At 49.5% G+C, this 24,160-nt stretch overlaps 1 protein-coding gene across 4 annotated transcripts in view; it reads right to left on the bottom strand.

Moving 5' to 3' along the window:
* Positions 1–22,304, bottom strand: part of SFMBT2 (Scm like with four mbt domains 2) — a 214,950-nt gene extending 192,646 nt beyond the window's left edge. Inside the window, exon 1 of one of the 4 annotated variants that reach the window (XM_077897289.1) lies at positions 22,132–22,304. The gene's annotated coding sequence lies outside the window, so the exon portion shown is untranslated. Of the gene's footprint in view, positions 1–17,922; positions 18,154–21,656; positions 21,778–22,131 lie in introns of those variants that run through there. The other 3 variants (XM_077897285.1, XM_077897287.1, XM_077897288.1) reach the window with 3 other exon arrangements.
* Between the last annotated feature and the right edge of the window lie 1,856 nt (positions 22,305–24,160).

Raw genomic sequence — 24,160 nt, 5'->3', positions numbered from 1 at the left:
CCATCTTTTCTGAAGCAAAAATGAGGGTGTGTGGTCTGAGGAGCAGGAGTCAGGACCAGTGATAACAATTTAAATCAGGGCTGTCCCAGAAAATATGAAAGCCCTGGTTAAAAGGCTAAAATGGTTTCTTTAAAAATCGCATCGAGGACAGGTAAACACCACCTGCCCACCGGAGGGGAGTCTTAACTCCGCCCTCCAACAGAGTCTAAGAGAGACAGTGCAAGAAAATAGGGTGCACCCAGAAACGACTTAAACCTAAATAGAAACTGGGTGTGTTTTTCTTTAGTTTTTTGTTGTTGTTGTTGTTTTTTAATGAAGCATTAAGGAGCCCGTTTAACAGACAGACGGGTTCCAGGATGATTCAGAATGGAGGGCATTGGCAACCCCAGCGCTTCCACATTGAGGCTGGCTAATTTTACCCCACCGACATCGGTTTGCAAAAATAACCCACATGATGATAGGCACAACCCAAAGAGCCCTCTTTTCCAACTCCTGTTACAACACAGACGCTCGAATTTGTGGGGAGCCGTGGCTCTAGAGATCTCCTCCCCACAGGGCTGCCCCCAGCAGGCCGGACGGTAGAGGGACAGGCTGCCAGGGCCCCACACAAGCTCCCGTGCCCCACGCCTGGATTTTACAGCGGGTGGCTGTACTCGGCAGCCTGTCTCCAGAGCCGCCGGCAGAGAGGGGCCACCGCCGATGCGATCTGCAGAGAATCCACCTGTTGACAAGCCAGTGTGGCTGTCCCACCTGACGCCCCACGGCCAACAAGCGCCCGCTGCCAGAACACGCACGGGGAGCATGCAAGGTAACACACACACACCCGCCGCAACGACGGAAGGGTGGGCACAAGCAGATCACTCGATCGCCCAGACGGGGACACAAACGCCCAGCGATCCCAGGGGGCAGCTAGAGGGGGAGGCGGCACATGCTGGAGAACACAGACGTCCCCTGGAGTCTGACAGGGAGACCACAAGGGGTGCGAGGGCAGAAGGACAAGCCCTGAAGGAGCCAGTTAGGAGGTGGGACACTCGGAGCACACAGTGTGGCCCAGGCCACCCGCACAGAGGGCGTCCCCACTGACTCCTTACAAGCTGCTCAGCGACAAGCAGCGATAGATGGAAAGCAGAGGCTAGCAATGTGCAGAAGCTATGAGCGTACACAGGGTAGTCGGGCCAGACCTGGGAAGGTGCTAGCCGAGCCCCAAAGGCAGGAGGACAGTTCGCCAAACTGAGCACCCCCACCCTGCATTCCGCTCTGCAGTCAGGAGCAGACACCGCAGAAAGGGGTGCACACGACCCAGGAGCCCCCCGGTGTTAACAAAGCGTGATCTCTTCACAGCTTAGATGCAGGTTTCTAGAATAAATCACTTTCCAAGGGATGCCTGGGTGGCTCAGCAGTTCAACATCTGCCTTCGGCTCAGGTCATGATCCCGGAGTCCCGAGATCAAGTCCTGCATCGGGCTCCCTGCATGGAGCCTGCTTCTCCCTCTGCCTGTAGGAGGACAGAGCTTCCCTCTATCTCTGCCACACCTCCCCCCGCCGGGTCTCTCATGAATAAATAAATAAAATCTTTTAAAAATAAATAATTTTAATTTAAAAGTCACATTGGCTGCCGTATTGGAGCACAGCTCACCCACTGCACAGATAAGCTACAGTTTACTATATCTGAACTTAGAGCAGGTCCTGAATAGCCATCAAGTCTCAGCCCTCTTAAAAGTTTTAATTTAACAATAGTAAGCTAATTAAAAGAGAATACAGGAAATGAACAAGGGGTAGTGGAAGGGGAGGTGGGTGGGGGGATGGGGTGACTGGGTGACGGGCACTGAGGGGGGCATTTGATGGGATGAGCACTGGATGTTATACTATATGTTGGCAAATGGAATTCCAATAAAAAATACAAAAAAATTAAAGATTAAAAAAATAAAAGAGAACACAGGAATTTTAAAACCTAAAAAACTTCAAAAAGAGACTCCAAGCTGCTCTGTAATATTCCACAAATATTCCACAAATAGCAAACGTTCTAATGCAGCAGGTTTTTATAGCATATGCCACATTTTTGTATCAATACAGTTTCAATGAAGAAACGATCTAATAAGCTAAATATGTGCATCACACTAAAATTATTTCCTGTTTTCATTCACCTATAAGTTCAGGAAAATCATTCCAGCTCAAGAATGTAATCAGGCATCAACTTTTTCTAGGAACAAAAAGAAATGTCCATGATTGTAACTATTAAGAAATCAGTCAAGTATCGATGGCTTATAGGACACTTATTAAAGGGGGAAAAGTTTGCTCACGTTTTTACGATGTCTTGGGGATTCAGGTCTATGCATTTGCCCCTGGCCAGACACTATAAAAAGGTAATCGAGGGTTATAAAGTAACACAGCAATTTAAATACACCAAATCAATCATTTTAAATAGAACTCAAGGGTAACATTATAAATATCAAAAAGAAAGCCACCTCAATGAGTGGCAGGGTTAAACCTTACTCTCTTCAGTAAGGACAAATGACAAGGCTTTGTTTACCCAGAGGACTGCAAAATGTATTTATTTTGGCGAAAGATACAGCACGCTTGCACTTTCCAACAATGCTTTCTTTCTTCCTTCCCATGAAAGGTATACACCTCTATAGAAATCCAGGAAAATAAAATGATAAAGGAACACATTAAAATCACTTGTCATTCTAACACCCCAGGATAATCATTTTTATTTGGATAGCATCTCCTCCTGACAGCTTCTCTGTGGGGTTTGAGCTCATCTAGAATGGAGAATTTTAATTCGTGTTTCATTCACCGTTACCCAGAAAGCATTTGCCCCACCATCATTCAAATTCTTTGAAAACACGACTTGGAATGGCTGGATGATTTTTGTTATAATATGAGTAAGGTAGTTTCTTTACCACTGCCCTCTTACTGACCATTACGCTGTTTTTTCTTTTTCCCCATCATCAATGGTCCTCGGCCATACATCCCAGCGCATCTGTGATGCTTCCTTCACATGGAATCCCAGGAGTGACATGAGGGGCCAAATGCAGGAACAGATCTAAGCCTCACAATCCACGCTGCTCAAATGCTCTCCGCCTCCCTTGGAGCCTGCCTGGCAGTGAGGACAGTACTTATCTGAATCCAACCTCCTCCGGGGCATCATCCGTGCTTCCTTTCCCCTTTTACAATTCTACATTCAAAAAACAGCATCCTGTCATCGTAACATGCTTTCCTCATGGGATAACCCTGCTCAGGGGCGCCTGGGTGGCTCAGTGGTTGAGCGTCTGCCTTCGGCTCAGGGCGTGATCCCGGGGTCCCAGGATCAAGTCCCACATCGGGCTCCCTGCAGGGAGCCTGCTTCTCCCCCTGCCTGTGTCTCTGCCTCTCTCTGTGTGTCTCTCATGAATAAATAAATAAAATATTTCAAAAATAAAAAAATAATGCTGCTCATATCCTTTCCACATTTTCTCTCTGTTAGTATTTCATTTAATTTTTAAGAGTGCTCCATATTCTACATCACAAAACCGTTGCAAGTATCTTTCCCAACTTGCCTTTTAGTGACTCCTTTTCGCAGACTAATTCTTTTTCTTAACTCAAATTTATCATTTCACTTGATTTTTCTTAAAAATTGTATTTTCTTTTTTTTTTCCTTTTTTATTCTATGGAGGGAGGCATAGAGGGAAAGAATCTTAAGCAGGCTCCACATCCAGCGCAGAGCCTGATGCAGGGCTCGACCTCATGACACTGAGATCATGACCTGAGCCGAAATCAAGAGTCGGAGGCTTAACCTACTGAGTCACCCAGGTGCCCCTAAAACTTGTATTTTCAAAAAGTACTCCCCCCACCCCTGAGGCACCAGAAGCCTAACTTCTCTGGGATTTCAAGGCTTACACTTAACTTTTTAACACAAGGGGAATTTGCTCAACATTTGCTCAAATATTCTTTGAGGTGCAGCCCCAGGCTGATCCCCTCAACAGGTAATAATCCACTTGTATCCCACTGAGTTTCCACATTCTGTATTTATCATATATTAAATTCTTACACAAACAAGGCTATGTTTTGGTGTACTAAACCTTCCTTGAATTATGAGAAAATTCAGAGAAATAGAAGTATGACAAGTGTCCATATATTACCCCATAGCCATTAAATTTGGAGTTATTTAGGGTCGGTTTATAAAGGGACAACCATGGTTTTGCACGGCCTGAAATGCAGTGTCCTATGACTTTATCATCACAAGGCATTTGACCGTGAATGGAATACTGTATATCTGAAAGGCTCACGGGTAGAAATTACTATGCATCAGAGACTGTTCACTGTCCCTCCTCCGCCCCCAACATCCGCTCTCCCCATCGTTTATAGGGAGGAAGAAACCATCCAGGACTGGGATGTGGTCGCACCAGTGGAAGTGTACAGAGTGAGTGTGTTCAACTACAAGTGGAAGGGGAAGGGCATGCCCTTGCCCTTCACCCTCAGGGCCACCTGGGGTCACACAGATGCAAGCCTCCCAGAGAAGCAAAGCAAAACCGAAAGGGAGCTTGATCTGCTGTCCGCTCCTGCCACCACGTCACAGGGAAGTAAGCTTCATCTCATCTGTATCACTCCCACTTAGGGCCCAAACCCCACCAAACACACCCTCCAAGGACTGTGCTCCCTTTCCATAAGCCTGTGGTTATGATGCTTAGATCGTTACTGGGGACCTCAGGATGCGCGCTAAGCTTTTATGCAAACACTAATGTAAAATGCCCTCTTTGGTTTCAAAAAACAAAAAAGGTCCTAGTTCACATTAATTCTGACCACGCTACCTAGAGCCCAAGGAGGCTGAGGTCCCAAGGGAAAAATGACAGCAAGGCCGCCTCCACTGTGGCTGGGTGAGCCTAATGGCCTGAACCTGTGAGCAAAGGCATCCTCGTTACCTATAAAGCCATCTGTTGCTTCAGTGATTCTCAAAGCTGAAGGCACAACAGAATCACCTGGAGGGCTTGTCACAACCCAGACAGCTAGACCACCTTACCCCCAGCACCCATCCCCAGAGTTTCTGATCCACAGATCAGGAGAACTGCCCAGTCATTTGTATTTGGAACAAGTTTCCAGGTGCTGCCAATGTTGCTGGTCCAAGTATTACACTCTGCAAACCCCTGCTTATGAAAAGATTTTTGTCTGGGTTATTGAGACAGATAAAGTAGTTCTTCATCAAGAGATGCTGAACATAGGTGTACCGAAAAAAAAATTTAATATTTCTGCAAAGTCATTTACATGTGGAAAGGGGAAGGTTGGTTCTTCCAGAAATAGCACTGCATTAAACAGTGTTGCATGATAAGTAGCGTTCCTTATAGAATGCCAGTTATCTCAACTCCAATTTACAAAGTCAAGCTTTGCTATACCATCTGCCTAAGTCAGGCCAGCCTGTTCTCCATAAAAGTTCAGGAAGAGTTACAGTTTTTATCAAGATTGCACCAAGTTGATTCTTCGTGGGGGAGCCGCTCTCTTAGCAGACGAATTATTTTTTCTCCAGGTCTCTTTTCTCAAATACCAAGAGGAAAACGGATTGGACAATCCCTAGGGACTCCTCCCACGGTGTCCCCTCATTGCTAGGAATGCCCTTCCTCAAATCCCTTGGCTGACTGTGCTGGTGTCCGTCTCCACACCTCTGGTGATAATTCACTTACGAACTTTCCATTCTGTCATGGGGTGAGGTGCTAGCACTCAGCTGGCTCTCCCTCCCTCACTCCGGCCCTTCCCCTCCTAACAGATGTGACCCCCAGCAGCTCTATGAAGGTGTCTCAGCTGACCCCATAGCATGCAAGAACTGCTTCCCCTTCCTCCCACAAGTCTGCCCTAGAGCCAGTAATGCTCTTCTTCTTTACAAGTCCTTCATTTTGACACAGTTATCACCCATTCAAATGCCATTTTTCCACTTACTGCCTAAAGTCTCCTCTGGATCAATTGAGATATACACGCATGTTGTTAGTTTTCACCTCAAGAACTTTCCATCAGGGGCCCTGATGGGCTCCCATCCAGACTAACTGCCTACTCTATGCCTGGCTGGGGGCCCCAACCTGAGACCCCGCCTCTCTCTCCTTTGTAACATATCTCCTCTTCTGGGTCCCACGTCTTCCTCTTTCTCGCTTTTCTCTCTTTGGATGATGCATGTTCCCCACGGCGTTCCTAAGAAAAGATGTAGGTAGAAAATATGAGGCCTTGTATGGTTGAAAATGTCCTTACCTACCCTCATGTTTGAAACCAATAGTTTAGGAGGGTAAAGAAATTCCAAGCTGGGAAAAAGATCCTCTCTGAGAGTTTCGAGGGCTTCCCCCCATCATCTGGCAGCAGCCCAGTGTCCGGGGCCTCTGGGCTGAAATTCATAATAATGAGCTGTCTACCGGAGATCCGCTTGTGGCTTCAGAGCACACTGACCTCTTTCAAGTCTGAAATTCGAATTCTTGGGCTAGGATATTTTCTTGAATTACTGCTAATTTCCTCCTCTTTGTTTTCTGTTCCTTCGCTCAAATACTCACACGAATGTTGGACCTCCTCAATCTCCTTAATTTTCCCTTTATCTTCTGTTGCTTCATTTTTCTTTTTAAATCTACGACATAGGATCTGCCATCAGCTTCTGCCTCCAGCTCTTCTCCAGAGCCTCACAATGTAATTTCACAAAGCTCTTTTTAAGTTCTCCTAAGACTCCCTTTCCACCCCATCCTGTTCTCGTTACCTAGATGCAAAGTCTTCTATTACATCCCTGAGGTGATTCACGATCTTCTTTTGAAAATTTTTCTTCTTGTCTCCTTCATAAGAGAAGTTGTTTTTCTCTCTTTGTTGGCTTTGGTCTCTATTTTTTTATGTTAGGTACTGACCTCAGAAGCGTGGTGACACTTTGTGGTTTCTCCTAAGAGTGGGGACCTGAGGGAATGGCTGGTGTCTCTGAGCACAGGTGAGGCTGCTGATCCCGGGACCTGTCTGGAGGTCTGCTGGGTCATTCCAAGACGAAACCCCAGCATGAGTGTCTTTACATCTTTTCTCTCAGCTTGGTCATCATAAGGATTCCGCTATATTCAAAATGGGCAGGAGCAACATGCCTACTGTCACTGACTTTTTCAGAATAGAACACCTCAAACACACACCATCCCTTTCTTGCCTGAGATGAGGCACATGTGGGCTTCAAGAAAGATCTCCCTCTTAAATCCAAAGCAACAGAGGTATCCAGCTCCAGCTTCAGATTTCTAGTTATGAGAGTCAATAAATTCTCTGCCTTCCTTCTTTCCTTACCCCACTACTGCCTAACATACCACTTTTTCATCTTGATTTCGTTTTATGAGACATGATAAATGTTACACTCTGACTGTGCAGAGACAATTATCCAAACTCAGGTGAAAACACGAAGCTTTTTTATTGTGGTCAGGAGGCTGCCTCCAAAGGCTTGCAACTCACAAGGGCTCACTTTAGTGAACTGCATTATATTGGCGATAAAAGAAATGTCACATTTCTTTTAAAGCTACCAGTTACCCAGACTTTTCAAAGAGACCTGCCTTAAAGTAGTTCGAGAAAGGTGCAATGTAACTAATTAACATACTCATAATTTCACGCTTGCTACTCCGAAACGGGAGGAGGTTTCCACAGTTGTTCATTGCTTCACATGACTCAGAAAAGAGAACCTTTTCCAGATAGAAAATAAAATGTGAAAGTCTAAACTCAAAGCTTATGGAATTCCAGACATGCTCTAGCTGCCCATGGATATCCAGCATGTCTAGATCGCAAAGAAAACGGCCCCATTTCATACTCCGGGAATCTCAAAATGAGCACAGGACACCTAGCCTGAGCTCAGACCTTTCAAAATATTTCAAACAAAATATTTCAGATAAAGCGGGAAAATATCAGAGGATTTTGAAGGATGCACAACCTAATTTTTGTCCCAGATCTGATCTCTGAAAATCACTGCTTCCAACCTTTGAAAGAAGCAACATGCAAATAACAGCCCAGGGTCATGAGAGTATCTACAAGAACCACACGTGTAAATGGCTTTGAAGAAGAAAAGCCATGTGAAGTGCCAGGTGCTATTATGGAGGACAGCTTCCTTCTATATTTATACCCACCCTGTCACCCAGATCACCCTGCTAATAACACCTGACTGCGCCCATCCCCTCCTCTTAACAGCCAACACTCAGCTTTTCGAAGAAGAGACAGGTCCTGCCTGATTCCATCATCAAATGAGATGAACTGATTCTTGGGGGCAGGAGCTTCATGGAATTCTGCTACCAGCCATATGCTCAGAGCTTGATTTACCTTGACTAGGACAGCAACTTACTCGCCATTTTTCAACCAGGCTTCGTTGGTTTTCACTCTAAATAGATTGAAATCTGACACAAATTGTTGCCCCAGACTAAGAAATGCTAATTTTTTTTACAATCAGATTCATACCTCCGTCCCGGGAAATAAGATACATGGCGGATGATGGGTACTCCAGGAGTAAACACCAGGGTTGGCGGCAGCCTTCGGTCCCCACAAGAACATGTCGTGTCTTCTAATTCACGGTTTTAACTTTCACCTCTTAACCTCCCAATCAAACGGCACGTATTACTCGAGAGTGGAAGGTGAACGAAATCGGCGCTTCCCAAAAGGCAGGTGCAACATGAGAAAAACTGCAGCCTCCCTAGCTACCAACAGGCAAAGGGCACACAAGCTGTGCACCATCTCAGAAGTTCACGTGCGCACTGACTATTTACCTACAAATTACTTGGGTACCGTTAACTACTTACTTGCTCTAAAGAAGGATGGGGCTTGAAATACCCAACAGAATCTACTATGCAATTGGTCTTTGTGTCAAAGTGGGGATAAATGGTTTCTTGCACCAGAAATTTGCTTCCAAGCCATAAAGGTAAAAAAATATATATATATATACCATCCTTACATGAGCATAGAACTGATATTAGATACTTGACACAGAAGAGCCTGGAGGGGGCCTTACCGTAATAAAGCATGAGTTTTAAATTTAGCACAGACTTTGTCCCGCTCGGTATGGACATCTTAAACAAAGCCAGGTGTTTCCCTGTCACCTACAAAGACTGGAATGAATGAGAACATCCATCCAAGTCTCTAACAAAGCTAAAGCATCCCCATACCTTACAGGAGCTTCTGTCTGTCACATGATACACCTCTGTGTGTAAGTCAGTGAACTAGTACAGTACATATGGTCGATCACGAGAACTCAAAAAGCAAAGGATTCTTACAAGGGATCCTCTGTAAGCTAGAGGTGCATAGATAATGTCTAATAATCAGTGCCTAATTTTCTGAGGGGGTTTTATGTATTGATCACTTCAAGCATCACAGATGCACAGCAAGGATGCTTGAGAGACACCACACACTTCAAAATGTCTAAAGCAGCATCTCCTAGAAGCCATCCTGGAGAGCTTTGCAAACTCCGTGGGGATTCATAAACCAACTAAAGAGCATTTCAGGTGTTTACTTAAAGCCATACAAATAACCATAAAATTGGGCATAAATCAAATTTTATAAATCATATCATTTAAATGCATGAAGGAAGTTTATTCAGCAGAGTCCAACTGCATATCGTTATGCAAAGTCAGTAACAACACTCTGATTTACCCTGGTTAGTACAGAACATGGGGAGTGTGATGAACCCTGCAGGAGTAGCAGATCTGGGCTTTACACTGCAATGTAACTATCACGGACCAGAATGTACTCTTGGCCTTCTAACCGCTACACTGTTCTCTGCAAAACACAGGAACTACACTGTTCTCCTCTGCAAAACACAGAGACTACTCCTAAAAAGCCTAGCCTCCCAAGGCACACATTTCAGGGAATCTCAGTTTTCACCGACCTTCCTTGTTAAAACTAAGCATATATGGAAGGAAAGAGTAATACAGCATCCCCTCCAATGGAATAAGAGACTCAGAAAGGGAAATAGTATCATCCATAGTCTGAGCTGGATCCCCAAAACCTTTCATAACAACAGGTGGGCCAGGACCTAAATGCCCAGCAGGGTACTCCAAGGCTTAATCTGATAAACTACATTAAGGCACTGACATTCGTAGCTGGAGAGGGATGAAAGGTGTCCTGCATTTTGCAGCTAGCTAGGAAGCATAAAGCATATTTATGTTAAAGTTTTAAAGACAGTGAATGACAAGGGCCAAGAGGAGGCTCCCAGGGCCCTCTGCTACTCCATGTGGAGCCATCCTGCCTCCTCCACGTGTAGAACCATGACTGCTGGGTTGGATTCCAGAGCTAGCTAATTTTCCCTGCTAGAGAACAGACTAGGCGATGTCACCTCTCCTTACCTGACTTCAGGGGAGCACATTTGGCAGGGGTTACATGCACCAGGACATTGAGGCCTTGGAGGATCTCAGAAACTGTCAGCTTCAATACCAAACATTACCCGCAGCATTCTGTTTGATTAGAACACTGATGTTAATGCTTCTTGCAAAATTATGGGCCTGGCTCCGGCCTCCTCCCAGGGTCCCACTCAGCTAGGAAAGCCCTGTCCTTGGAAATGCCTGAATAAAACACTGACTCCTAAAGAATCTCACCTGCCACCAAATAACCACCTGAAAAAAATCACTCCCACCCCAACCCCACCCCCCCAAAACACCCCAAAACACACACAAAAAAATCCAAAAAGTTGAGAAGTAAGCCTCTCAAACACACTTCTTTTACACACTCAGACTTTAAAAGCCTCCGCGTAACGAGGCCACATGGGAAGTGAAGGCTGAGATCTGCAAGTAATACAAACAAAGACAAAACATGTAGGATGAAGACATGTTCAGCGGCCAGAATCAGGCTGTCCCATCAGTATCCATCGTGGCAAACCATGCTGAGCAAAAATGAGCAAAAAAAAGGGATCCAACCTCCAGCCTTCAACACACAGCCAGGGCTGGAGTAGTGACTTCACATGTGCTGTTCGTCCGTTTACAAATAAAACATCATAACCACAAAAGAGTAAGTATGATTAAAGAGGAAGAAGTCTAGCTCACTTAGTCAGTATCAACAAGGATATTAATGCCTAAGCCAAGAAGCCTTCCCGGAAGAGTACATGTTTGCCCTCTGGACTTCCTGTCACGTTAATGGCTTCTGTCCTGCTCACACTGTGCAGGTCAACAACCTCCGAACATTCCTCATCTTCCTCCCCAGGAACCTCCATTCTAAGGCTCCTCTCTCCCACTTCTCCCCCCTTCAAAAGGCAAAGCCAGTGTCTTCCGAGTGGGAATAAATGCAAACATAACGATCCCACTGAAATGCTGGCAGGTTGCTTTGCCTCCCATCCCCCTTGACTTTCTCTGTCCGTAGCTCCACGCATTGTGTGGAACAGAATTTCTGCAAGCTCTCCATAGTGCTGGAGAAGCAATGCATCTCTTTCAACAGGAGTATCAACTGGAAGCCCGTTTGGAACATTCTCTTAGGGATCCCTGACCTTTTTCATTAAAGATGCTTGACCTACGCCATGTACCACTCAGCATCATTTCTTTTTTAAGTTATTTATTCATGAGAGACACAGAGAGAGGCAGAGACACAGGCAGAGGGAGAAGGAGGGGAGCCCGATGCAGGACTCGATCCCAAGACCCCGGGTCACGCCCTGAGCCGAAGGCAGACGCTCAACCCCTGAGCCCCCCCAGGTGTCCAGGGCATCATTTCTATCAAATGATAGATCCATCCCCTCTTCTCTCGCATGCCCAGTGAGTATTTGTCCCAAGCACATAGATAAGATGACTACGATTGTATATTCAAGAGGACTACTACCAAATAGTGTTTTGTTTTTTGTTTTTTAAATCACCCAGAAGGAAACACCCTTTCCAACATAGAGGTAGGAAGTAAAACGGCTAAAGAGCAAAAGCATCCTTTGCAACAGTGAAGTATGTCCCTTACGAAAGATTCAGGAGAGATGTTTTTTCCTCTAACGAAAGAGCGTTTTTGTCACAAATCTGTAAACCTGGCTTTTACCTTTATAAAGCTTGGTTTGTAAAATATATTTGTGCCTAGCAAGAATTCTGTCTTCCATTCGCTGTAGGAAAAATCAAAAACTAGAAGCAGAGGGAGGATTAAAGGAAAGAAGACTTAGCCAAGGTCACACGTAACACACACACACACACACACACACACACACAAACCCTCAGAGCCAGACCAGGGGTTCTGAATCCCCAGGACTGGTTCACACTAACCTAGACTATAGGTTATCTACCTTTAGTGCACTTAATAAAATAACACCAAGACTCAAATTCCATAAAAATCCTGCTACTTTGATTTGGCCAAACTTGACATTTTTCCCCCGAGCTTTAAGGGAAGTGAAATTAATCTATGCTTGTATAGTGTAAAGAAGCTTTGACGGGCAGCTTTGAGCCTGAGGTCACCCCAGCACATGTGGGATGCACCAGCCCCTGATAAGACCAGACTGGGCACAAGAAAGACGGTGCTCAACCCGGGCCTCACACACATGGAGCCACTCTCAAGTTCTAACTTTGGTTTTCTACAGGAGAGAAAAATAATGTGATAAAGACCAAAATCTCAAATTCAATCTGGAAGAAGATGCTCATCGGTGGCCAACACGACTTAGGGGGGAACATTCTAGCTCTCCTCCCCAACTGTCGCAGGGTTCTCCAGAGTTCCACTCTCCACTTCTCACACTACTTGAGAATTTTTCAATTTACTCTCACGTACCTTAGTATGGGAAGATTTTTCAGAGAAGAAAGAAGAAAGGAATCTGATGTGTATGAAAACCAATTATCTTTTAATTAAGCTGAAATTTCAGAAATGTGACACTTTTCAAAACTGTAAAGGCCAGGATGTCTGGGTGGATCAGTGGTTGAGTATCTGCCTTTGGCTCAGCTCAGGTCATGATCACGGGGTCCTGGGATCGAGTCACGCATCAGGCCCCCCTCAGGGAGCCTGCTTCTCCCTCTGCCTATGTCTCTGCCTCTCTCTCTCTCTCTCTCTCTCTCTGTGTGTCTCTCATAAATAAATAAATAAAATCTTAAAAAATACATATGATGGCCAATTCATAGGACAGGAAGCAACATTCTACCCCAACCCAGGACACTGACTATTCTCACTTCTACATTTAAAAACAGAGGTTTTGCTCCATCTAAAGGCTTTGCTCTCCTCTGACCATCGGAAATAACTGCAAACAGAAAATGCTCTAGTCTTCCTGCATTTCAAATCAAGTACAAGAAAAAAAAAACTATTTATATGATGCTGTAATAACCTTTCTCCAAAGACTCAATCTCATCAATAAAGATAATAGCACTCACCTGTGAAGATTAAATAAACTAACACATTTAAAGTGTTAGGCTCAGTGTCTCACACGGAGTAAATAATCAGTATACAACATACAATAAGTACAGTTTCAAGACAATGTAAGACTCGGATTCAAATCCTCACTTTCTTTCTTACTCTAACTTGCTGGCAAGTTACTCAGGCTCATCTGTAAACTGAGGTGATAGTCCCATAAAACAGATGATATACAAATACAAAGCCATAAGCAAAAATACAATTTTTAACATTATCTGCGGTAAACCGCTAACTCCAAATCTTACTAATTCCACAATCCTTTCATCGTTAATCCCTGGACCTACAGATCCAAATGTCCAGTTTTTAAAAGAGAACCTATTTAAATTATATTTAAAATGAGACTTGATGGGAACTTGCACTTGGAATTTCAGACTCTTGTATTATACCTGAAGGGATGCAGTTAATACCTCAGTTTTAACTGAAATGGGGAAAAAATTGCTAAATTTAGGAGAAAGTAGATAGAGTACATCTTAATAATTTTTTAGAAGATGATTTTTTTCGGGGTGCCTGGCTGACTCAGTCGGTAGAGTGACCTTTAGTCTTGGGATCATGAGTCTGATCCCCAGGTTGGGTGTAGAGATTACTTTAAAACATTAAAAAATAGTAATAATAAAATATTATTTTGTCTCAGCCAATAAAACTTCAGGGTGAAAAAAAAAAACAGTATAAAAATCTGATCCATATTCCCCTGTCCCACCAGCTCCAAAGCGGTCTTCTATTAGCCTTACTCTACAGATCTCACCATATGCTCTCACAAGCGCTGTATCTACCGCAAATGATGTGTCATTTCTGTTTTTAAGAAAATCAGAAAGAGGGATCCCTGGGTGGCGCAGCGGTTTGGCGCCTTCCCTTGGCCCAGGGCATGATCCTGGAGACCCGGGATCGAATCCCACGTCGGGCTCCCGGCGCATGGAGCCTGCTCCTCCCTCTGCCTGTGTCTCTGCCTCTCTCTCTCTCTGACTATCATAAATAAATAAGAAAAAAAAATTAAGAAAAAAAAAAGAGAAGTTAATTCTCAAAAAAAAAAGTTAAAAAAAGAAAATCAGAAAGAAAAAAACAGAAAAGCACAATGGATTCTTTGTTAAATCAGTGTCAAAGACATCTATCTCATCACAAGAATGGAAAGTCAAGTGACAAAAAAAGTAAAACTTTTTGGGTTCTTTTTGTTTGTTTGTTTTTTAAGATTTTACTTATTTATTCATGAGAGACCCAGAGAGAGAGGCAGAGACATAGGCAGAGGGAGAAGCAGGCTCCCTGCGGGGTGCCCAATACAGGACTCAATCCCAGAACCCCGGGATCATGACCTGAGCCAAAGGCAGATGCTCAACCACTGAGCCACCCAGGTGTCCCCAAAATAAAACTTTTTGATTAGTGAATGTCATCTTCTGAGAACACAGGGGACCCTAACTATCAATATATGGTGAAACATAATCATTTTTAAAATTCACTAAGGGCTAACCCCTGGGGAGTGTGAAGATGGCATCTTTTCATCACAGCACCACTTAAATGACCGTGTAAAACCCATGCTTCAGAATTTTGTTCAGTAACTTTATAGGAATCGTATAACATCCCTTATGGTACTGTAAGCGCTAAATTAAATACCTTCCCTTATTTATAAGATACAGTCCTATCTCATTTGCACTGACTTCAACACAGCCAGCACTTTTTAGCCAACAAAATCATTTTTCTTATGAGTTGTGGCCATTTCTAGTCTTACAAAGAGAGGAAGTACAGCTGACTCCTGAATACAGGTTTGACCTCTAAGTCCGCCAACACGCAGGATTTTTTTTTCTAAATACACTACTGTCAATATATTTTCTCTTCTTAGGGTTTTCTTCATAATAATTTTCTTTTATCTAGTTCATTATAAAAATACAACACATAAAACAAATATAAAATATGTATTAATCAACTGTTCACGTTATCAGTAAGGCTTCTGGTCAACAGTAGACTATTAGTAGTTGAACTTTTGGCAAGCCAAGTGACACAGGGATTTTGGACTGGGGGTTGGGGGACTAGTCTCCCCTAACACCTGTGTTGTTCAAGAGTCAAGTGCACTGCCTAGTGGCCCAACTTAAAGAAAGGAATGGAAAATGCAGCATCAGATCTAATTCTTTCATTCACTAGGCTCCCAGGGGGCCACAGTCACCCACCCACACTGTAAATACTAGCAAATGAGGTCCAAGCACTCATGCAGTCTGCAATGGTGGGGTACAGAGGACTGTGTGGAATGGTACCTTCTAGTCCTAGGAATTACTCCAATCAGGTTCTTCTTTATGACTTGTATTCAAAACCCCAATGACCTAGTCTAGCCCATGCTGTTATCAATGCTATATGAAGGCTGGGGCCCCTGGGTGGCTCTGTCAGTTGTGCATCCAAGTCTCAGTTTTGGTTCAAGTCATGATCTCAGGGTCCTGGGATGAAGTCCCACTCAGTGAGGAGTCTAGTTGAGATTCTCTCTCATGTTCCCTCTGCCCCTCCCACTCATGCTCTCTCTCTCTCTCTCTCTCTCTCTAAAATAAATAGGGCAGCCTGGGTGGCTCAGCAGTTTAGCGCAGCCTTCAGCCCAGAGCCTGATCCTGGAGACCAAGGATCGAGTCCCACATCAGGCTCCCTGCATGGAGCCTGCTTCTCACTCTGCCTGTGCCTCTGCCTCTCTCATTCTCTCTCTCTCATGTGTCTCTCAAAATCTTTTAAAAAATAAAATAAAGAGATAAATCTTTAAAAAAGAAAATTAAAAGATTACATTCGAAGGCTACATTTGTGTGTACCTCCATCTCTTCATCTCACCTTGCCCAGGGCATGAATGAGACATGCCCTCTTGTGGACTTTCTTTCCTCAGCAAAGACAGCACTTGACCCCGCACAGTGAGCTACAAGCCACCAACTGCTTTCATAAACCTCTCCTTGAGCCATGGTCACCAAGGCCTGTAGTGCTTTCACTATACTTTGCAGGCACCGGTCTGAAAGAGGCATCACTTGAGCATGCCTACAAAGATGTGTTGAATTACTGATTTCTTTCCTCCAAACAAAAGATCTCTAAGACTCAAGTTTGATGCACTCATTTTGCAGATAAGGAAGCTGAGGCTCAGGGAAATGCCCTAAGTGGTCCAAGGTCACACAGCTGGATAGAAATATCTCTGAATAGAACCCAGAGGCCTTCTGGTTCTGTCCTTTCCTCTGCCAGGAATCTTCCTTACCAAATCAGGTGGTCAGATGCCAGGTCACCATAATTGCACAGGTTGATTTGTTACAACTAGTATAATTTCCCTATTTTTTTTCCACATTTTGTTTCCATAGGGACAATAAATTAGTACTGGGACAATGCAGACATAAGAACAATGGGGGGGGGAGAAAACACAAAATATGCCTTGAATTACATATCCTAATTTCATTTTGGTACAAGAACCTTTTACAAACTCCTCTTTATGAGCACTATACTGTTGGATGGACTCTAAAAGTTCCCAATAGTGAAACACTAAAAGAGAAATGTCCAAATCTAGAACACTAGAACTAGAGGTGATTCAAAATGCTAGAGTGGACCATTTCTGTACAAATTAAGAAGAAAAAGGACGACAAGGAGGAAGAGAACTCTTTTGCTTTGATATTCCAATAAAAACTTTTAGGTCTAAGTATAGGCCCTGCAGAGTGTGCATGTCCATTGCATGGACTTCTTCAACCCCAAAAGCGCCCTATACCAATTAAACAGAACCTTCTTACCGCTCAGAGCAATGTTTCCACCACTCAGCACCTCTCAGAGGTGGCAAGTCCTTTGTGGGCACTGGCATGTGCCACCTCAGCTAGAGTTGAGATGTGATAAACATTCAATACTCCCAGGACAACAAAGGAAGGTTTTATGATAAAAAGGGTATGAATAGAGAGGCCAATCCTGAGATCACCAAGGCTCTCCTCTTTCTTCAGGAACTTATTCTGGTTGGTTGCTTTGTTTTTAAGCAAGAATCATGAACCTAGGTATTCATACCTAGCAAGGTTTAAAAAAAAATTGTCCACCATTTCTGCAAGAAAACATGAATCAATGACTCCCATCATTAGTGATATTGAGGTCCCAGCGGAATGACCTGTTTGAGGTTCAAGGCGCTGGAATCCTAATGGGAAATGAGAGATGAGAGATAGGAAACACTTCTCAGCCCTCCAAGTCTCAGCTGGCACTTCTTCAACAACAGTTACAGCAAACAGGGTGGCTGGGTGCACTCTTCTCTAGGGTGGGGGCTGCTGGATCAATCACCCTGCCACCGGGCAGTGGTTTACACCGTCAGGGGAATGGGTCCTCTGCAGAGCAAAAGCTTGGGTCAGGGGGTGGAGGGTTCCTGGTGTGTGCACGGGTGTGCCCCTCACCCCCTCCAAGGCAGGCAGCTTGGTCCCAGTGCCAAGCTAAGATAAGGATCTGAGGCAATATTTATTTATGGAAGGGAGGAAGCAGCGTGTGTGCCAATTTAATGCTTACTAGGGAGAAAGTAGCAGATCTCCTATCTGCAAGGGAGAGCCTGGGCAACAATTCCTTCTAGACACCAAGGCCTCTCCCCTCCGCCTCTGCACCCGCTCCACCTCCCTCCCCACCCCCAACCTGGCCTCCCCCAGAACGCGGTGCCAAAATGTAAGCCTGTTGTCGCGTTTTCTCCGACCTGGTGAAACCTGGATCCACGGGCTTGGTGTAGACACGCCAATCGGTCCCCCAGGTCGCTCGGCCTCGGAGTGGGGGGTGGAGGGGTGAGGGAAAACTGGAGGGCAGCGGCGATGGATCCGGATTCGGGGAAGGGTCTGCCCTGGTGGAACGCGGACTCCCACCAGTGGGCTGGGATCCGCCGGGGCGGGCGCTCTCCGCGGCCGGGGCTCTCGCTGCGCGCGCGGGGCTGGGAGCCCCAAACCCTGGAGCGCGCGCGCGCGGGGTCCGGGGGCGCAAGCGAGGGGGCGCGGGGGGTGGTGAGGAGTCCGCCCCGAGCATCCGCACGGCCCGCGCCTGGCGCCCTGCAATTCCCGGAATGCCACCCAACTCTGGAAACCCGAAGATCCCGAAAATTCCGAAAGCGAAACTGCAAGCGGGTCTCCAGAAGTTTGGGGACGGTCTTCTCCAGGGCTTGCCGGCGCGGCGTCCGCGCTCCCGGGCCCCGACCCCGCCGAGCCGAGCGCCCCCCCCCCGCCCCCGCCCCCCGGCAGTGGCGACCGCGGCGCTGCGCACGGCCACGGTCCGCGTCCCCCGGGCACCTCCCTCGCCGTCTTTACGCGGAAAGGGCCCCAGCCCGGGCCCCGGTTCCGGGGCGGTGGTCGGCCGGGCTCCCGCCGCGTCTCGGTCCCTCCCTCCTCCCGCTCCTTCCCACAAACTCGGGCCCCGCGAGGCTCCTGAGGAATGTTCTTTGTAATCGGTTGTATATTCGCGTCCACCGCACAGCTCGGTGCAAAACCGCGGGTTTCGGGGCGTTGGGAGTGAATTGTGCGCTTGTCAGCGGCGACGTCAGGAGGACGAGGGGAGGGGTTCCCGGCTGAAACTGCAGTTTACGAGCACAGAGCCATTTTAGGCTGGTTTCCACTGGGGCGAAGCCCACGGGAGAGCGGGCCCCCCGGGAGGACGCGCCGGCCGCGCGCGCGCAGCCAGGGTCGGGGACGCGCCGCGCGCCCAGCCTGGGGGGCCCCCCGCGTCCCGGCAGGAGGGTCGCGCATCCCTCAGCCCCGCCGCCCAGGTGGGAGGGGGAATCGGCCGCGGGGTCTCGGATCCCAGGGTCGCGTCCCCTGCGCCCCCACCCGAGGGGCCCTGCGGCGGGCAGGCCTCTCGGACAGCGCGGCGCGCGTCTAAGGGCGGACGACGAGCCGACCCTCTGGCTCGCCCCTCCGAGCCCCCTGTTACTGCGCTAACTAGAGCCCTAGCCAACACTGTCTTTTTCGCCCCGAGGACTTAACCACGTCTCGGCGCACCTGGCCAAGGCACCGTCACGTTCGCGGGCCCAGAGGAGGTGCCCAGGACCTGCCCTCTCCAGGGCCGGGGGACCGCGCACGGGCGCCGCACAGCCCCTGTCCCCTGGGTCCCTCCCGCGCGACCTCCGCTCGGCGGCTGCGTCCTGGCCACTGGCGACCCCTGTTGGAGATCCCCGTTCCTAGCTTAGAGAGCTCGGGTTTTGCTTGCTTCCCCTCGGACTCCCCTTACAGGCTCCGACTTTGCCCCCAAACTGCAGCCGCAGACCCTCCCGGCCCCAGATGCCGGGCACCACTCGCACCCCAATGCCACCGCGCGCCCCCGCGTGCCCGCCTCGGCCAGAGGACGCCCCGCTCAGACCCAGCCTTCTCCAGCTGGACCTGCGCAAGGGACACTTTCTTCCGAGAACACTCCTCCCATCCCCCACCTTCCCCGGAGCTCAACTCCAAAAGCAACTCCTCGCTTCGACCCTGGCACACTTTGCAGCCGAGGTCGGCGCGCCCACACCTCTCTGCGCGGCCGCTTGCATCCTCCCCACGCCCCCCCTCCCCAACGCCGCACACACAAAACCCCGTCTGCAGCCCGACTGCACCCAAAACCCTGGACAGTTAGTCCTTTTAAGAAGGACCTCCTTCCTCACTCCGCCTACCCCGGGCTTCACCCGCACGGAATCCAGCCCGCAGAGCGAGCTCCTCTCAAAGAAAGCCGGAATAAATCATTGCCTCTGCCCCTCATGTATTTTACACTACGTGTCAGCAGTTTGTCACGTCAAATCATGGCAGGGTCTGGTTCCAAGACGCACACACACACACAGACATTCGGGGCGTACCTCTTGGGCACCCCCCACCGCACCCTCAACCGCGCACACCGCCTTGCACGCTGATCCAAAAGGCACATGCAGCCAGCAGTGGGGTTTGCATGCCCTGGTGTGGACCCGCGGCACCCCCTTGCCCCCCTAGCAATGCACTGGACACGCAGACTCCAAACACGGAAAAAACTAGGGCAGCTCATTCTGTCTCTTTTTTCCCACTTAATTCGCTAAAACAGCTCCTGGAGCAGCCAAAGAGAGTCGAAAGGAAGGCATGGCAACTCCGGCGGGGTTTTTTCCCACCTCAAAACCTTTATTTTCAGTTTTTAGAAGCCACCTTAGCCCGCCATATTGAAACTGGTTTCTAAATACTCCTTCCCCGCAGTTGCAAGCGCTTCCAAGAAAACCCAAGTACGGATCGGGCTCTGGACGTGCGTCCGGCCACCGCGAAGCCACCACTTCCCTCCCCCCCCCCCCAGGGATTACCCCCCCCCCCACCGCCCCCGCGGTCCCGGGTTGGCCTCTCCCGCCGCCCCGGGCCAAAATCAATAAATATATCTAACCAGTTCCTACAGTTGTTTTCTTTCTTTCTTTTCTTTCTCTTTTCTTCTTTTTTTTTTTTTTTTGGCGGATTTTTACCCACATACACATTTAAAAAAATAAACTCCCAAGCTAGATCAGATGAGCAATTTTGAAAGGAGGTCATATGAGAGTAGACAACAGGAAAGCCCCAAGTGACAGGATATTACTTTAAAGCAAAAGCAAAAAAAAAAAAAAAAAAAAAAAAAAAGAACAAAAAGATCATCCATGCCGGAGCACGCTCCGAAACTACTACTGACAATTTCATTTCAGCTGCACAGGCAAATGTTTCCAAGAGGGCGACTCCGAATGTGTAAACGATGTTTAACACCCTCGATGGCTGGTCTCCAGGGCTCACCCCGCCGGTGTGCCCCTCCCCGCCCGCAACACACACACAGACACCCCAAAAAGATGAAGAAGAAGAAGAAGAAGAAGAAGAAGAAGAAGAAGAAGAAGAAGAAGAAGAAGAAGAAGAAAGGAGGAGGGGAAGGAAGGAAGGAAGGAAGGAAGGAAGGAAGGAAGGAAGGAAGGAAGGAAGGAAAAGGAAAGGAAAGGAAAGAAAGAGACCCCGGGTAGGAAGAGACCGCGGAGCGCGGGGTGGCCAGGGCGGCTGCGTCTCTAACCCGAGCGCACGAATGAGGAAGGTGGGCGGCGGGAGGGGACCGCTCGCACCCGGGGAAGGAGGACACTTTGCAACTACAGACGGCCTCCCGCAAGGCCGGGCTGGTCCCAGCCGGGGGACGAGGCTGTCGGGAGGGGAACGGGAGAAGCAAGCAAAAAAAAAAAGAAAAAATTAAAAATGACAAGCCGGAGCGCAGAGCGGAGTTTGGGGCTGTGCTCCAGCGCGCCGCTGCTCTCTCCCCTCCGCGCTTGTCTTTGGCTTCTCCCCCTCCTCAAGCCTCCCACGCCCGGGCAGGCTGCAGCTTCCCCCCTCCTTTTTCACCCCCTCGAAGCTGGAAAAAAAAAAAAAAAAAAGCAGCAGCCCGGGGCACTCAACCTGCGGGCCGGAGGTCTGCTCGCCGGGCGGGCTGGGCGCGGGGACAGCGGCCGGCGCGGCGTCCTACCTGGTGAAGTTGGGGCTCCCCTCGGGGTGGGCCCGGGCCGCGGGGCGCCGCCGGGGTGGGGTGGGGGGGCCCCGCCGGCCTCGCTCGCTCGGCCTCGCCCCGGCTCGCTGCGCCTCGCTCGCTGCCCGCCCGCCGCCTCCCCTGCGCGCCCGCTCCGGTCCTCCGACTCCCACTACAGCCTCATTCCAATATGGCATCCTCTCTGTGCGCATGCCCGGCACTCTTTTTTAAGATTATTATTTTGTGTGTGTGCAGCGAACTCCTTCAACGACCTTTTCCAGCGCTCGCGGAACGGCTCAAAGCAATGGGGCTGCGGGACGCTCGCGAGTCCCGGCTGCGCCCCGCGGTGCCGCCCCCGCGCCCGGGCGCACGCCCCCCCCCCCCGCAACACACACACACACACACACACACACACACACAGGCACATTTCACGCTCCCACTGCCCCCTCCTCCTTTCCCTCGGCTCCCTCCATACACGATCTGCACAAAGTTCCCATCACAGGCGTTTCCGCAAGCCCGTCTGCAAGGGGAATCTGGGCCAACTCCGCATCTCCCTGGACACTTTGTTCCCCGGGTTTGCGACGCCTCCGAGCACCCAGTGCACAAACTTGCGCTTTATCCGCCGCAGGCTGGTTGGGAGCGGAGAGAAAGTGCAGCCTCTCCGCCGCCTCCGCCCCGCCCACTGCGCTCTCTCCTCCCCACCCCCGCCCTGGGCACTTAAAATGGAATCTTTTCTACGGAGATTCAGACTTTTCCTGGTCCCGCAGGGAAAGGCTGGAAGGGGCCAGAGAGAGGTTTTTCGAGGAAACGTGCCCCTAGGGGGAGGAAATGAAGTTGGGGCTGCTCGGGCGAGCTTGCAGCTGCGAGCTGCTCCCCCCCACCCCCCCGGGCAGGGCGCAGGGAACGAGGGTCGCCACGGCGTCTCCCGGGGGTCGTGCCAGGGCCTGGGCGCCCGGAGAGGGCACCTGGCCCTCGCTGGCTATTGTAGGGCGGGAAAAGAATCCTGCCCGAGAAAAAAAAAAACAAAAAACAAAAAAAAAAAACAAAAAAAAACGTGGCCTTCGGAGACTGTTGCAGCGAAAGGGAGGCAGCGCCGCGGGAGGCCGGGCAGGGTTACCTCCCTCTGCTCCCCCCGTGCGTGCCCCCCCCCCCCGGCACTCTGCCCGGGGCCTGGGGGGAGGCCCCCAGAGGACCTACCCGGGCCTAAGGCGCGGTGGCTAGGCGGACACTGAACGAAACGTGCCCAGTTCGGAAAAGCTGGCGACGCCCTGGTGAGAAAAACGGGAGAACTGACATCGGTGGGCCTCGCTGTACTGGGGAGACGCTGTCAGGGGCAGCAGTTTATTTCCCAGGAAACTAGTGATACGGACACGTTTGGTCAGGGGTTTTGTTCTATTGCCAGAGGCTGTAAAATTCCCCACCCCACCCCCGAGTCTCCCAATTGCGCGTGCATCCCTTGCCTACGAACCCCTGTCGCCGCACCCCTGCTCCGGTTCAGGGGGTTAGGAGGACCGTGCGCCCCGGGCCTCCCGCGCTCTGGCAACTCCACCCACCTTCCCGGGGGCCTGGCGCCCCAAGTGAGCCCTCCGGGCCCCGGGGGCTCTCTGGCTGGTGAGCCCCTGCCCCCAAGGAGAGCCCCTGCTCTCTCGGAAGAGCCAGGGACACCGCGACGGCCTGGGGATGGAGTCCGGGGGTCAGAGTCTGACTGCGCGCGGGAGCGCCGGGGTCCTGACCTGGTGGGTCCCCTCCCCGATGGCGGGGACTGAGCTCGCCCAGAAGATCTGCAGGAGGGACGTGCGAGAAAGGGCTCTCGCCTGGCCACGAGGTAGCGAGTGTCCCTCCACGGAAGGGTGCATGGGGCTCAGGGATGCCCGGCGGGCGCTGGCCCCAGTGAGACCCTGCGCACGTCCAGGATGGGGAGACCGGATTTCCTTACACCTTGGAGAGCGCTTGGAGAGGTAGGGAACGGCTCCCTCCGCACTGTCTCACCTCTCTGCGGTGCCACCTGAGACCCAGGAATTTCAGAGGGCTCACACAGTTCACACTCCAGCCCCAGTTTGCATCGTCTCCAGCTTTAGGGTCCCCTCCTCTGGGGGACACCACGCTGGAACCCCCAGCTCCTTCACCTGCAGCTCGCTGAAGCCGGAGACTCCTCAGACTAACCTCACCCAGTCCCTACACATTAACCCTTTCGCGCGCTCCCCCGAACTGCCTCCCTCCGTGCCCCGAAACCGCTCCACACTGAGTGAGATGGACGCTCCGAGGGCCAGGAGGAATCCAGAATGTGGACTCCAGACAGGCTCCTGGGCTCTAGCCCTGGGTGTCTGGGTGGCTGTCATTCACGCAGGTCACCTCGCTCCTTCAACACAGTCTGGACGGGAGGGAAGGAGCGAAGGAGGCGGGGGACCAGCCCGTGCCAAGAGGACCTGCATGGCTGCAGACGCGACCCGTGCGCCCTTCTCCTGCACGGGCTCACCAGCTCTGCCCAAACCCAGAGCGCGCCG

The sequence above is a fragment of the Canis aureus genome, chromosome 5, assembly GCF_053574225.1.
Source record: "Canis aureus isolate CA01 chromosome 5, VMU_Caureus_v.1.0, whole genome shotgun sequence".
NCBI lineage: Eukaryota > Metazoa > Chordata > Mammalia > Carnivora > Canidae > Canis > Canis aureus.
Note: the sequence above shows the minus strand (reverse complement) of the source record. Positions and strands in the feature narration are given on the sequence as shown.